Genomic DNA, 14,779 nt, shown 5'->3' with positions numbered 1-14,779 from the left:
ACCTGATGCTGCACATCAAATCTGAAAAAGATTGGTTTAAAACTGTGATTTCTATCTTATTCACAATGGGGCATGGACGGTAAAGATGCCTGAATAGCCTTAGAACAGAGATAGGGATAAAGCGTTATTTTCATATTGCAGCTTAATAGGGATAAATAGGAACGGCCAGAGGACAGCGTCCGATCAGATACTGTTCCAAAAAGAACCATCGAAGAATATACATTTATAGGGAATCGGGAACACGTTGGATTTAACCCCCAAAAGATTTTTTTTTTTATATTTATTTAGATTATATTATCTTTAGTCAAAATATTTTAGTTGGTTGGTGATTAGTGTCCTTTTGCAGCATGGACAAAGTCTTAAAGGAACCAAATCCACATGATAGGATTATTCTATTTCAAGTCAATATGATTATTAATCATTGAAATTAAAGTTCAATCGGGAATCTTCGAATATCATCATTTTTTCATATAAAAGGATGTTTTATGATTATAAGGATTCTTCCTTTGTCTTGAAGGACAAATACAATCCACTAAAACTTGAGAAGTCGGCCAAACTCGCCATCTCCCTGGTCATTCCATTTAATTGACAGATGTGGGTTGTTTTGTCATAATTACACGATTTACAGGCATCTGTCTGAAAACAATTAAGCGTACAATGACTGACACTGTAAGCTTGAAAACTTCTAAAAACATGATTATTCAGCTTCCCTTGTTTGGCTGTAAATACGTTTGGTGAAACTGCAATAAAAAAAAAAAAGAGTTAAATTTTATAATTTAAAACTGAGTAGACAATTCCTTGCAGCAGAAATATCTGCTTACACCCCAACATCAGATGATGATATGAAATATAATAACCTGTAAGACCTTTCAGTTAATATTTATAATGGTTGATTGGAACTTGAAATATATAAGACTCCAATGTGGAATACGGTTACTGTTTATTACTGATAGACGATTCGACTAATCTTTATCTAGCTGCACTGGTCCGAGACTTGAACTAGTCTTATCAAGCAATGATAAAATATTTAATGTAATGGGTATGAAAACAATACTTAGTAAATATGTGATGAACAAAGAAATTATTAATATCGAAATTAATAGGAAAATAGTTATGCATATACCGATAATTTTCTTCCCGCAGAGTCCATGGATATCAAAGTTAATGCAGCTTATATCACGTAATTTATATCCCGTGTTGTCAAGTTGCATGAACAAACAATTTTCTTGAGTACCCCGATCTGGCTGACCGTCGGCAAAATTCAACCACGATACTTTTTTGTCACCAATTGCTAGCCATGTTCCTTCAGTTTGTAAATCTGTTATACCAACGTATATCCTTGTGTAGCCCTTACTGAAATGTATTAAAAAATACTACTAATAATCATGATAGCAGAAGGACAAAGACTAGTGTGTCAAATTTATGTTAATGGTCCTTGCCTCTTACGCAAAATGTAAATTGTGTACAAAGATTGTGGACCCTTTAGAACCGACAATTATTGACCCGATTTAGATGAAACTTAATATTAGGATCAGAAGATCTTGTGGGAGTTCAATTTGGGTCTACACAAAACAGCAACTTCTTTGGGGCTAATCTCCAAAATTGACAACTCAGATGTCGAAAAATGTATGAAATGAAATGAAATGGGGTTTAACGTCCTAGGCTACTGTTCTGCTCCAATTGGACTTATGGAGACGGGTATACGTCATACAGTATGCTATGAAGGAAATTTTGCACAGGACTTCGGTTTTTCGTGCTATCCGAACGGCTATGCGTTGACCTTTGCCAGGGCATCTGTCTTGCACCACTGTCAAGGAGGAACCACGCCGGAATATTCCGATGAACTTTCCCGGCCAACGCAGGGATCGAACACGGAACCTTTAGGTTAGCGAGCCAATGTCTTACTCCATCGTGGCTCCGAAAAATGGATGAACCTTTTCAAAAATTTCTTTTGATTTAGGTAAATTTTTAGTGCCATGAAGTAAAGTGTGTGATAGAATAAAAACAAAAAAGCTATCGTAACTTACAAAAGGTGTGTGTTCCGATTGTTGTAAATGTATTGTTCCATCTCTTGACTACGAAAATATGTCAACTTGCCTCCATCGTTCTCACAATAAGATTTAACATCATCAAAAGATCCAGTTTGGTCTGTAGTCCAGAAACAATATGTATCATAGCCGGCTCCAGTACAATAATTATCAATTAAAGCTGTATCACCTACAGAATAATTTAGTAAATAATATTAATTATCTCGGGTATGTGTCAACAAACAAACGAAATGGGGTTTAGCGTCCTACTACTCTGCTCCGACTGGGCTAATGGGGAAATTTGGCCCGAACAGCGGCGCTACAGCTTACTCTTATCTCGAATTCCAACTACCATGGGATCTTTTACGTGCACGCCAATTTTTACATGGGACCTTGGTTTTACGTCCCATCCGAACGACTAGGCAGTTGTCCTTGTCGGGCCCTCCGTCCTGCACCACTGACAAGGGGAAACCACGCCGCGACCTTCACCCAGCAACTGTGGCTCCCATCTCAACAGACATGCTTGTGTATACAAAGCACGAGTTTGCATGGAAATGGTTTGAAATGTTTATTTTTAAAAATATAGAATTTTGTTTTATTTTTAAGATACTGTTTCATGCACAAAATCAACATTTTAAACGAAATATTGACTTTATCTTTCACTTTCAGCGTTTTATCGGTGACATATATATATCATTAATTATTAAAATTTCCGGCATTTTATGAGTAATATTTATATATCATTAACTGTGCCTTGTTGTGTTGACATTAATTTAATGCAACGATGAAGCAAAAATACTTAATAGTAACAATAGGCCTACAAATAACTTTGTAATTTAAAAATACGATGTTATTTGTGGCATTGTGAAGTTAGCTCGATTTTCGTTTTTCGATATTGGCAAATGTGTAGCACCATGGGTCGTCTGTCAGACAAGGAGAGCGAACACGCGGTAAAATCCGATCGCTACATCCGGCGTATAACCCATGCACTCTTTTCTTACTACATATCTTGGAACAACCCTTAATCGTCTAGTAATCATCTAGTAATTATGATGTAATTAATCATGATGCTATTTCTCCTTGTTTTTTTTTATATTGGCCAATCTGCGATTTTGAGATTGAAGTTTGAAACGAAAAACGAGTAGCTCGTTTTTCGACATTCGCCAATATCAATAAACAAGGAGAAAGAACAGTTTTTGTGAGAATCCACTGCTCAGGCATCTCATTTATGATATTTTTAGTTCGTTTTAGAAAATATTTTAATCAAATGTGTTTTGTAGACATTCTGTAGATATACATCCATCAAATCTGCTTTTTTGAGATTCAATTCTAAATGTCGAAAAACGAGCAATCTGATTAAAATTCCACTCTATATTACGTTTCGTTTTTTTATACTCTCGATGGTATCTACTACATGAATATCTGACCAGTTCTAGCGGAAGGTCGCGTCAGAGGTCATACGAGCGGCTTTTGATCCAATGACGTCAGACATTTGAATAACCAATCAGCGTTGATTCTTCTAGTGGATTACTCACAGTCCCGTGCACCTCACGCCCAAAACTTGCCGTAACAAACTGTTTCATTGGCTAATCCTTCACATTAACCTGAGCACGTGTTATATAACAACCCATCCTGATCCTAGTGTAAAGACAAGACAAGTATAACGAAATTTTAAACTATAAATGGATTTGTGTTTTAATCAGATTGAAAAACGAGTAGGTCGTTTTTCGGCATTAGCCATTATCAAAAAAACAAGGCAAAGAGCATTTCTTGTGTAAATCCACTGCACAGGCATCTCCATTTAAGATATCTTTAGTTCGTTTTAGAAAACGAAATGTGTTTTGGAGACATTTTGTAGATAAACATGAATAAAATCTAGATTTTTGAGGTTGAAGTCTGAATATCGAAAAATGAACTACTCGTTTTTCGAGATTCGCCAATAAATAAATTTTTAAAAAAAACAAGGAGAAAGAGCAGTTTTTGTGTGAATCCTCTGCTCAAACATCCTCATTTAGAAAACTTATTTAATCAAATGTGTTTTGGAGACATTCTGTAGATATTTGTTTTTCGTTATTCGCCAATATCGAAAAACGGAAAACTAAAATCGAGCTAACTTCACAAAAAGGAAATTTGAGCTAACTTCACACTGTCGTTATGTGTTTACTTTTTCGCGTCTTTACCAATTAGACCTGCACAATTTTCAAATGCTGGTATGGCACAGATGAATGATGTTGTGATTTAAATGGAATCTATTCGTTGTTGTTTATTTACTTACCTTTTCTGTCGAGAAATCCCCCTTGTTGGGCCTTATTAACGAGACTAATCTATAATTTGTATCAAAGTTGTACACATACGCTAACGCCCTCTGGTGTAATAATGTTGGTAATTCATTATTTTTACTTGACACGTACAGTTGGTATTCCAGATTTTTGTTTAGCTACTTTCACAAACTAATGAATTTATTTCTTTGTGGAATAAAATTAAGAAATTATTTTTCATTTTTATTATCTAATGATATATAAATGTTACCGATAAATCGCCGAAAATGAAACATAAACATAATATTTCGTTTGAAATGTTGATTTTTGGCATGAAATGTTGACATATAAGAATGTAAACAGCACTCTCCTACGAAAGCCCAGAAGGCTCATTCCAAATTCCAAATGCGAAATTCCAAATTCATGTTTTACCAATAAAATAGCAAATTGGCATCTCCCCTCAATTAAAAAATTAGAGTTTAAATAAATTGTAATTTTACACAACTAATTGGTGCTAGTTTACCTATACGAAAGCCCAGAAGACTCATTCCAAATTCCAAATGCGAAATTCCAAATTCCAAATGCGATCGTATAATGTGGTCGTATATTGTCGTCGCCCCCGTCCGTCCGTCCATCCGTTTGTCCGTCCGTCCGCCTGCCCGTCTGTCCGGCGTCTAGAGGCGGGGGGGGGGGGGGGCGAATGGTTAGCTAGTGCGCGCTGTATCATAAGGCCTGTCATTGAGTCAACTGGCGTGGTTTCGAATCCCCAGATGGACGTCTCAAGGTGTAGGGTCGCCTTCCAACCTCGTTGGTTTTCTCCGGGTCCTCTGGTTTCCTCCCCCACTGCTAAAGACCCCTACGCGCAAGCGAATTATTGAAATAAAATTAAACCATATGTTAGTCCCGAAATGACCTAGTTTATGTCGAGCTGACGTTTAGCCCCATTTCTCTCTCTCTAGAGGCTAAAGTTAATATCCGATTGATTTTAAATTTATACACAGTGTTTAAGATCATGAAATGAAGAAGACTATTGATTTTCAGCGATTTCCGATTATTACTGCCAGAATTATGGCCCTTGATCACATCAAACTATCTTGTGGATGCTCTAGCGTCTAAAGATAATATATCCGATTGATTTTAAATTTATACACAGTGTTTAAGGTCATGAGACGAAGAAGCCTGTTGATTTTCATCGATTTCCGATAATTACTGCCAGAGTTATGACCCTTGATCACTTTGAAAAATCTTGTGGACGCTCTAGAGGCTAAAGTTAATATCCGATTGACTTTAAATTTATACACAGTGTTTAAGGTCATGAGACGAAGAAGCCTATTGATTTTCAACGATTTCCGATAATTACTGCCAAAGTTATGGCCCTTGATCACTTTGAAAAATCTTGTGACGCTCTAGAGGTTAAAGTTATTATCCAAAGTTATGGCCCTTGATCACTTTGAAAAATCTTGTGACGCTCTAGAGGTTAAAGTTATCATCCGCTTGACTTCAGATTGATACACAGAGTTTAAGATCATGAGACGAACAAGTATATTGATTTTCATTGCATTTTGATAACTTGAACAGCTAAATCCGCGATATTAAATGTTTCGTATACTAAACGTTAGCATGGGGCAGAACTTTATAAAAATAAAAAAAATTCTAATGATTTTCTGATAATTACCTAACGAGTTGTTACTCTTAATCAGATTTTAGTGTATTATAAATGTTTCATTACCGCAAAAAGTAAAAATTATATGCGACAACTCTTGTTGACTGCCGGACGATTTAGCTGCTGTGGGCGTATTATCTTCTCAGCCATGATGATTGTAATGTCACGTGATTGTGTCGAATTTGGAATTTGCAATTTCGCATTTGGAATTTGCAATTTCAAATCTAATAATTTGGAACGGGTGTTTATCCGGCCCAGGCATCAGATAGGTAAACTAGCACTAATTAGTTGTGTAAAATTTATTTAAATTCTAATTTGTGTTATTGAGGGGGGCTGCCAATTTGGAATTTGGAATTTCGCATTTGGAATTTGGAATTTCGCATTTGGAATTTGGAATTTCGCATTTGGAATTTGGAATTTGGAATGAGCCTTCTGGGCTTTCGTACTCTCCAGTTTAAAATATTGCTTTCGTATATAAAATGTTAAAAATGTGACGTAGAAACACAAATGCATGAATATTGTCCAATTTCGTCTTCCATAAGAATGAAGCATAAGGATATTTGGTCCCATCTTTGTTGTCATTTTTAAAACGCCCATATTCCAGCCTGGGCGTATTATGTCGTAACCCTGTCCGTCGGTCTCCGTCAACTGGCTTGTGAACCTGACAGAGGTTACTTTTGACGGATTCCTTTGAATTTCTTGTTAAGTATTGTGGTAATAGGAGAGCGACTTTCATCTTTCCACGACCTCGAAGTCGCGGTTGCTCAGTCTGTAAGACGTTGGCTCGCTAACCTGGTGGTCCCGTGTTCGATCCAGGTGTTGGCTGAGAAAATTCATAGGGATTTACCGACATGGTCCCCCCCTTGTCAGTGATGCAGGACAGGGCCTGGCGAAGGACAACGTATAATCGTTCCCGGGGACGAAGAACCGAGGCATTTGGCATTTTTCAAATTTGGCTTGAAGCATTTGGGTCTTGCAATGAAGAGCCCTGTCGATATTCAGCATTCTGAAGTTATCCCCCTTTTGCCGAAAATCTTGTGAACGCGATAGATGCTACAGTTTTTGACGTTGTGTGAAGAATCGAGCAGATTTATGGTTATTCCTAGATCTGATTGCAAATTTATCTAAGAAATGTGTATAGAAATGATTTGCCCTTGTTGAATTAAATATTTTAATGGATCAAATGTTTTAAGATCTATATTAATTTTAATGTTTCATTTAGATAAAAAAAAAGGTTTTCTTAATCTCTATAAATCCATAAAGAGTGGAGAGAGATCTAAACTCCTTATCTAAAAAGATCACATACAAATGTTATTCCTTTACCATGCCAAACATCAAAATATATTGTTTCATTATTGATTTTGTTATATTTGAGTTGTACCATAATGGAATACGTAGAAAATTATCTGTATCTTTAGCTTTTGATTGTAGTTTACGTAATGCAATATTTATACATTTAAAAATTGCCTTCCAGAATGACAGCTTTGTACGTTTTGAAACTTTATAAAATCCAGCGCTTGCCAGGCAAGATACGCCCACATATTGTAAGAGGAGGATAGAGGAAAAGCTATAAAAACAACGCGATTGTTTGTACAATTAGGGTCCATACCTTTCCAGAAAGTGTGAAACAATGCCATAAGAAACTCAAAACATATTTTTTTCGTAAAGCATTTCTTTAACGTTTGTGTAAGACTTTGTGAAGCGCCATTGAATGCATGGCAGTAATGTGCGCTATATCAAATGTGCGCTATATCTGTCTGAAATGCGCGAATATCTTTGGGATATAAACATATATTTTAAGGTTTCGTCAAAATCGGACAAAAGTTATGACCTCTAGAGGTTCTACAACCTTTGAATTACATACTTTTACACAATTTGCGTACAAGGAGCGGCCATTTTGTCAGCTAGTTTAGGTCCGGTTATTGTGAAATCTGAACTCACCCTTTATTATGGTGCAACAGTGATATATATTTGAACGGTTTTTAAAATCGGATAAAAATGATGACCTCAAGAGAGGATCCACAAGTTAAAAATGTGATTTTTCGTACAGTCAGGGACCATAATCCACTAAGTTATTGTCTGATACGTGCGAATATCCAAGGGGTTCAACTATCTTCCAATTAATAGATCTTAGTCACTTTTTTTGTCAAGCCATTGATAACAACAAATATATCAGGGTCGTCTTTTGTGACATCAGCAACGCTTTTGACAGAGTCTGGTATGCCGGACTCTTGTCACAAGCTGGAAGCTGCTGGGGTCCGAGGAGGATTGTTGTCGTTGTTCAAGAACTATCTTGATAAACGGAATCCCCTCGGACTCCGGGGGCATTCCCCCTGGTGTCCTACATGGCAGGGTATTAGGGCCTTTATTATTTTTATCATATCAACGACATTGTGAATGATATAAAATCGAACATCCGACTTTTTGCTGACGATACCTCTCTTTACCTAAAAACAGATGACCCAGATCAATACATGGACGGAAACATGGCTAATGACATTTGACCCGCTCAAGGCAGAAATTTTGTCCCTCACGACTAAACGAAATGTTATGAAACCAGCCCTTTTAATGAACTCAATGAGAATAAGTAAATGAACCTAAAGGAGCTAAGTCGCTAATATTTGGGACCTAGAATTTGACACAAATGGGTTGCAACGCATATAATAATGTAATATGAATGTATATAAATTGATTTACATTCAATCGTTTCTGTTTTTACTGTAATTTCTAATCAGTTAGGTTCGGCGAAATGTCACAAGCTGAAGTGTCTCCTAAGAAACTTGCCAGAGAAGCCTAGTTATATTTTTAGACTAACAGGGGTAGGGGACGCCATTGGCTGTCCCCAAAAAGAAAAACGCCACTTTCCAGGCCAATCGACATCACTTGGGTATTGGGGAAAACCTCAAGTCGTCACAGAGTAGAACAATCTTCTTGTCCCGTCAGAACAAATCATAAGGTCTTTGATACCAATCTCACACAAAAAATCGTCGAGCAACTCATATGTTCGTGTCTGTTTACCCTAAGATAGAGTCAGTAAGCTCTTTGTGTATGTGCAGCAGCAAGCAGTGATTTAAGCGCGTTTGCAACGGCGCAAGGCTGAAACCGATCGTTCACTGATGGCATTAGTGGCAGGAATCAGCAACAGTAACTTGGGGAATTTAACTACCTCTGATACGACGATTCTCTGTGGAATAGACATTTTTTGCACGAAGCCCAAATCATCCCTCCAAGTAGCCTTTTCACAGTGGGCTTCCAAACTGCTCATTTACATACGTCATCTGCACCAGCAAAAGGCGGGCATCGAAATCACCATCGTAAGTCTTGACCGCTGTTTGAATCTCTTCTTCGATCTGGTCGCCATTTGCCCCCCTTTGTAATAAAGTTTCGAGGTTCTTAAGCTGTTGGTAGCCAGGCTGGTCAAAACGTCGTTTGATACCCTCCTTTGCCGTATCAAAGATTTCGTTCCATACTCGGTGAAAGTGACCTTCGGGCGTGGCTGGATATTCTGGTGCGGTTGTGCCATACTCTAATCTACTAGGCCTTCTTTTCTGTCGTGGTAAAGTGGATGTTGGAAGTCCTAGTTTTGTGGCTTCCTGACAAACGAAATTCGAAAATACATCCCACTCAGTGTCTGATCTCATCTTTTCGAGTGCCAGTGTACCTTTGGCTATCTCTAGGCCTTCAGACGCTGACATGTATCCATGCTGCAATGTTTTCGAAAGATTGTCTGTCATTTTCAGAACAAGACACGCTGCTTTCGTACAGAAATAAAATGAGAAGGTTTCCATCTGGTGTTGAACTCCAATGAGTCCTGCCTTAAAGGGACAATAACACTCTTGCTGGCTTGACAGCTGAAGTAAATAAATATTAGCCTTATTCTAAGTATTAGATGTTTAAGTGTCCTACCTGTTGTGTAAATTATCCATTACATCCTATTTTACTTGTCCAGAGGGTTCGAAAATATTTCTAAAATTCAAGTCACATTTGAAATGGTTTACGTTAAGCTTTTGAAATCATTTAGTTGAATTTTTCCAATTTTTTAAATTAGGTGTGTTAAGATGAAATTTGTATCATCAATTAATTGGAATACTGTAAAATAGTACAATTTGTTGACCAGAATAAAGATTGGGACATATTATTCAGTTACAAAAAGAGTGGTATTGAGCCTTTAACATCGGACACAAGTACCCTTTTGTCTATTCATGTCTACCATAATGGTCACAACACGTCGTAGTTATCCATGACGCTTTAAAGGGAATTGTCACAAACCGTCCAGCGTGATGGACAAAGGACTCGGAAACCTGGGGTGTCGGGGGCTAGGAGTCGTTTTAGTTTGTCCATGAGTGTGTTGCGCTTAGGGGTGTACTTAATTAACTTTGTTATTTCTTGTATAATGTCCAAAACATCCCTTGCTTCTTTGATACCTTTCACTGTATCGCTTATAGCTAGCTGTAGGCTATGACCATAACAATGTGTGAAAACAGCCCTTGGTGCTTCCATTTGGATCTGCGAGGCTACCCGGTTTTGCAACCTGCCATGTTAGCAGCTCCATCATACTCATAGCACTCTCCCCTGGCGTCTGCCATTGAAAGGTTAGGTCGAAGGAGCACATCCTTTATAGCAGCCACTAACGTGTCAGACTTGATGTTATGTACATGGTACATTCCAATGAATGCTTCCTCTACCTTCAACTGATCGTTGATCCAACGGATGCAGATTACAAGCTGCTCTTTGTTTGAAACATCAACAGTCGCATCGCCCATGATTGTATACCACACCCCTTTGTGAATATCTGCCGCAATCTTCCTTAAAACACCGAGTGCCATAATTTGAAGCTGCTCGTTCTGATGTAAGTATCGGTAGGTTTTTTCAACCAATCCTGAACACTTTGATCTATCTGTTCATGGAATTTGAGCAATTGCCAAAGATTGCTTTCCTGATCGTCGTCGCCCCTTAGCGGTAGAGCCCAAGGCGCTAAAAAAAAACGTACAGTCCCATGAATTTCGAGGACAATTTGACGGTTTGCATACTTTTCCTTTTGATGTATAGTGTAGACAAGGTTTCTCCAATGTCACCACATTTTGAGACAAGGGCGTTTTCTTCCAACGCAGTCCTGTGATATAAACGTTTTTGGTGTTTATCAAACTTTTCAATCGCCTTTTTCCAATTACCGAACCCTGTCTTTAAGAACCTATCATCCTTTTTAGTACAGCCTAGAAGAGGTGCTTTCATGCAGAGGTAGCAGAGGGCCATATCAGCACTTTCGCAGTAGTGTAACTACGGATACTTCTTGAACCAAGAGGATACAAAAGTTCTATACTGTCTTCCAAACTGGCGTTTCGGAAATGTCCTGTCAAATGGTTGATGAAGCAGAGAGGATAGAAATGTTACTGGTATCATTCCGGTGGTATTAACATCGTCTTTGCGCTCTTCTACCAACACAGGTATCTTTAAATCAACCGACAATTCGGCTTTGTCAGTGTTTACGGCTGATGTGGATTCGGCTGAACAGGACGGCCATTCAGCATCAACAGTTTCTGAATGCTTTGGAGTTGCGTTAGTTACAGGTTTTGGTTGAAAGAACATTCTCATTGATAACAGTTTTTTCGTGCTACTTGTATATCTTTTGGTTCTGAAGATTGGCGCTTACTCTGTTTCGCCCCTTTGGCCACAGTCTTTTCCTCGTCATGAGTGTCCATCGTGACACAAGCACTGCCTCGATGGCGATACTATATATAATCAACTGTATGGATGTGGAATTGGTTATTTGTTTAATTGTCAACTCCGTAGTAGAGCTACAAGAAACCAAACCTGTCTTAACGCCGTAGTGGAGAAACGGGGAACTAAACTTGCTTGAATGCCGTAGTGGAAAACAAGAAACTAAACTTGTCTGAATGCTAGAGTGGAAAAAAAGAAACTAAACTTGTCTGAATACCGTAGTGGAGACACAAGAAACTAAACTTTTCTGAAACTAAACTTGTCCGTACTCTCAAATTGTTGTATATACTGCGATATATTATATGTATACCAATGATGGAAAACGCAACAACCTCTATATCGTTGATGTATAAATACAGATCGCCTATTGTTAATACTAATTAATACCATCAAATTAACACAGTGTGCCTGGTCTATGTTTTTATGCATATATTTTTCCAGTTCAACATCACAGGAAACCACCATCGACCGTGTTTTCAGTTGCAATTGCAAATTTTCAAGTTATATTTTTAAAATGTATTAAAATAAAGCCTTAAAATAGATGGTATCAATAAACAGTCCTACCTTGTTAAAGAATAATCCTATTAATCCTATAATTCGCTATTGCCAGCTGAGAAATTGGCAAAAATATCATTTTTAACTTCAAATTCTAACGTTGGAAAATGGCTGCCCCATGTTGTCAATAGCAAAACAGGGGAGGTAATTGTGTTGTTATTTCCTGTGTCATAGATTTTTAAGGGTGGGAAATAATGCCCATGATCGTATAATAGTGATTTGATAACCTATTGAGCAAAAGACATAGAAATAATTATGTTTTGACTTTCTTAGAAAATTTGAAATTCTCGCTTTAAGGGATTTGGGCAAGAATTACAACTCCACTACTTTGCAGAGTAATTTTATGAGGCAGAAATCACCCAGAACGCGTCTCCGACGACCTAGACCCCTAAATCGGATAAAAATTGTGACCTCTAGAGGGACACACACTAAAGACGTGATTTTTCGTTCAATCAGGGGCCAGGAAGTTATGAGCAAATATTGACTGGAACCGAGATCGTTCGGTTATAAACATATATTTCAAGTTTCATCAAAATCGGATAACAATTGTGACGTGTCCACACGCTAAAACGTGATTTTTCGTACAATCAGGGGCCATAATCCATGAAGTTACGATCCGATACATGCCAATATCGACAGAAACCTATATAAATCTATATTTCAAGTTTCATCAAACAAATTGTGGACGGGTGGAGAAACGCCAAGACGGATAGGGGCGACGATTATATTACGTCCATGTTAAAATGTGGGCGTATAAAAATCATCCCTCTAACTGTTATCTGGTAAAGAAGCAACTCACTCTTTTACCCCTGCAAGATTTTGATGTTTCAAAAATCACCTGAACCATGTAATTTTCAGATTAATTAATTTTCAATATTAGTGCTATATTGTATTCCTAGTGTCTTAAACCCAATATTTTCCAGTTTAAAGTGGTTTGGGTTCATTTTAACATTTAGAAATCTTTCAATCATCCCCACCCCACCTACCCGCCGTTTTGCCTGGTTTAGATATGAAACATAATATTTTGCGAATTAATTAAGCAGATTTTTCAAGTGGTTAGAGCCGGGTCATCTGCATTTGATGTTTCTTATTAAATTATAACGGATATCCGTGTCTGCAGCTACGCCTAATCGCAAGGAACTCACTCGATTTACCAAAATTATTTAAAGCAGGGCTTGAAATCAGTTTTTCGCCAATTTCCCTATAAGTTGTCCAAAATTAAAGAATTATTAACGAATCTACATGAAACAGCATCAAAAGCCTTTCGAAATCTGTACGAATAATGGTTAAAGTTTATATTCCACCAATTACTATTACATACGCTGAATAAAATGATATGCTTTGTTGAAGCTAATAGTGTATTAGACTTGTTCGATTTCTCTGGGCACAGTTAACCAAATCGTGTCATTGATTACTGGCCCCCTTTTTAAAAAGAATAATAAAGAAATAATTATTGCTACCAGATGACTAGTTTCCTTTGTTGGAAATCTGTACAAATGGTTTAGATATTAAAAGTTGATATTATGAACCTTGAAGTAGCATTTTGTTTTGAATAAAGGGCTATCGTAATTATAAGATTTTAATCTTGTATGTTTTCAATTATTGTATTTGAATTCTGAGCGATTTAAACACATTGTAGATCGTAGATTATATTGAACACCAGTGCTAGTGACCATTTTTATCCCCATTTGCAAAAAATAAAAACATTTGTAACGGCATATTGAGAATAGTATGATTGATGGTTGGGGTATATTGCAGCATACAAAGGAAGATTAACAATAGGAAAACTTAAATCCTTCCAATAAGTTTAATATTTTGGTCAGTGACGGTTGTTTTTTCAATCTAACTCATCTGGATAGATGAAACCTAAATAATCGCTATATCTAGAATTATAAAACAACGAATCCCCCCCCCCCTCCTTCAAAATCAATTTGGGGCATAATGAAACTAGTCTGCACACGCATCCCATTCAACCCCTCAAGAAAAAATTTTGCAAGTTTCTAAATTACTTATATGTTAATTACACTTACCGATAAGAACATAATTTGTGACATGAAGAATCACAAAATTAACAATATACCTCTCCATTCCATCAGTCACAAAAGAAGAGAAACTGAAAACCGACTGCTCTATAAATGACACCTTGATGACGTCCGTCCGTGAAATCCTAATGACTGATCTATTAATATATACTAATTTTTCAATCACATAAAGCTAGGGTTTAATATATCGATCTTTCTCTTCATAATGAAATAAACCTTTTAATTATGCATACAAAAGAAGGAGAAGCTTATAAGAAGTTATTGAACTTAGAGTAAAATAATATGGCCACATAAGCTCTGTTTTAGTTGAATTGATTTTAACCGGGAACAAACACACTAGTGGTGTGTTATGATAATCGAGAGTGGAAGGGGTGGGGTGGGTTTTCATAGCGACATGTGCGAAATATTATTAACCATAGATAGAAATGCACTCAAAACTGGAGCATTTTTACACGGGATTCGCTACCTAAACCCCGAAAGGGAATTGTAAATATTTTACTGATTGTCGGGCGAGGT

General features: G+C 37.2%; 1 long non-coding RNA gene across 2 annotated transcripts; it reads right to left on the bottom strand.

The window, feature by feature from the left end:
• Window positions 1-288: 288 nt before the first annotated feature.
• LOC126808948 (uncharacterized) lies at window positions 289-14,382 on the bottom strand. Of its 2 annotated transcripts, none has more exons than XR_007674853.2 (4): window positions 14,252-14,382; window positions 2,028-2,217; window positions 1,124-1,353; window positions 289-740 (listed from the first exon to the last, which is right to left on the bottom strand). It is a non-coding gene; the product is annotated as an uncharacterized LOC126808948 (long non-coding RNA). The 2 variants fall into 2 exon arrangements; XR_007674852.2 differs by lacking the exon at window positions 14,252-14,382 and adding an exon at window positions 4,303-4,387 and having other exon boundaries at window positions 290-740.
• Window positions 14,383-14,779: the final 397 nt, after the last annotated feature.

Source organism: Patella vulgata, chromosome 1, assembly GCF_932274485.2.
Source record: "Patella vulgata chromosome 1, xgPatVulg1.2, whole genome shotgun sequence".
NCBI lineage: Eukaryota > Metazoa > Mollusca > Gastropoda > Patellidae > Patella > Patella vulgata.
The sequence above is the reverse complement of the archived record's forward strand: the minus strand, read 5'-3'. Positions and strand labels throughout refer to the sequence as shown.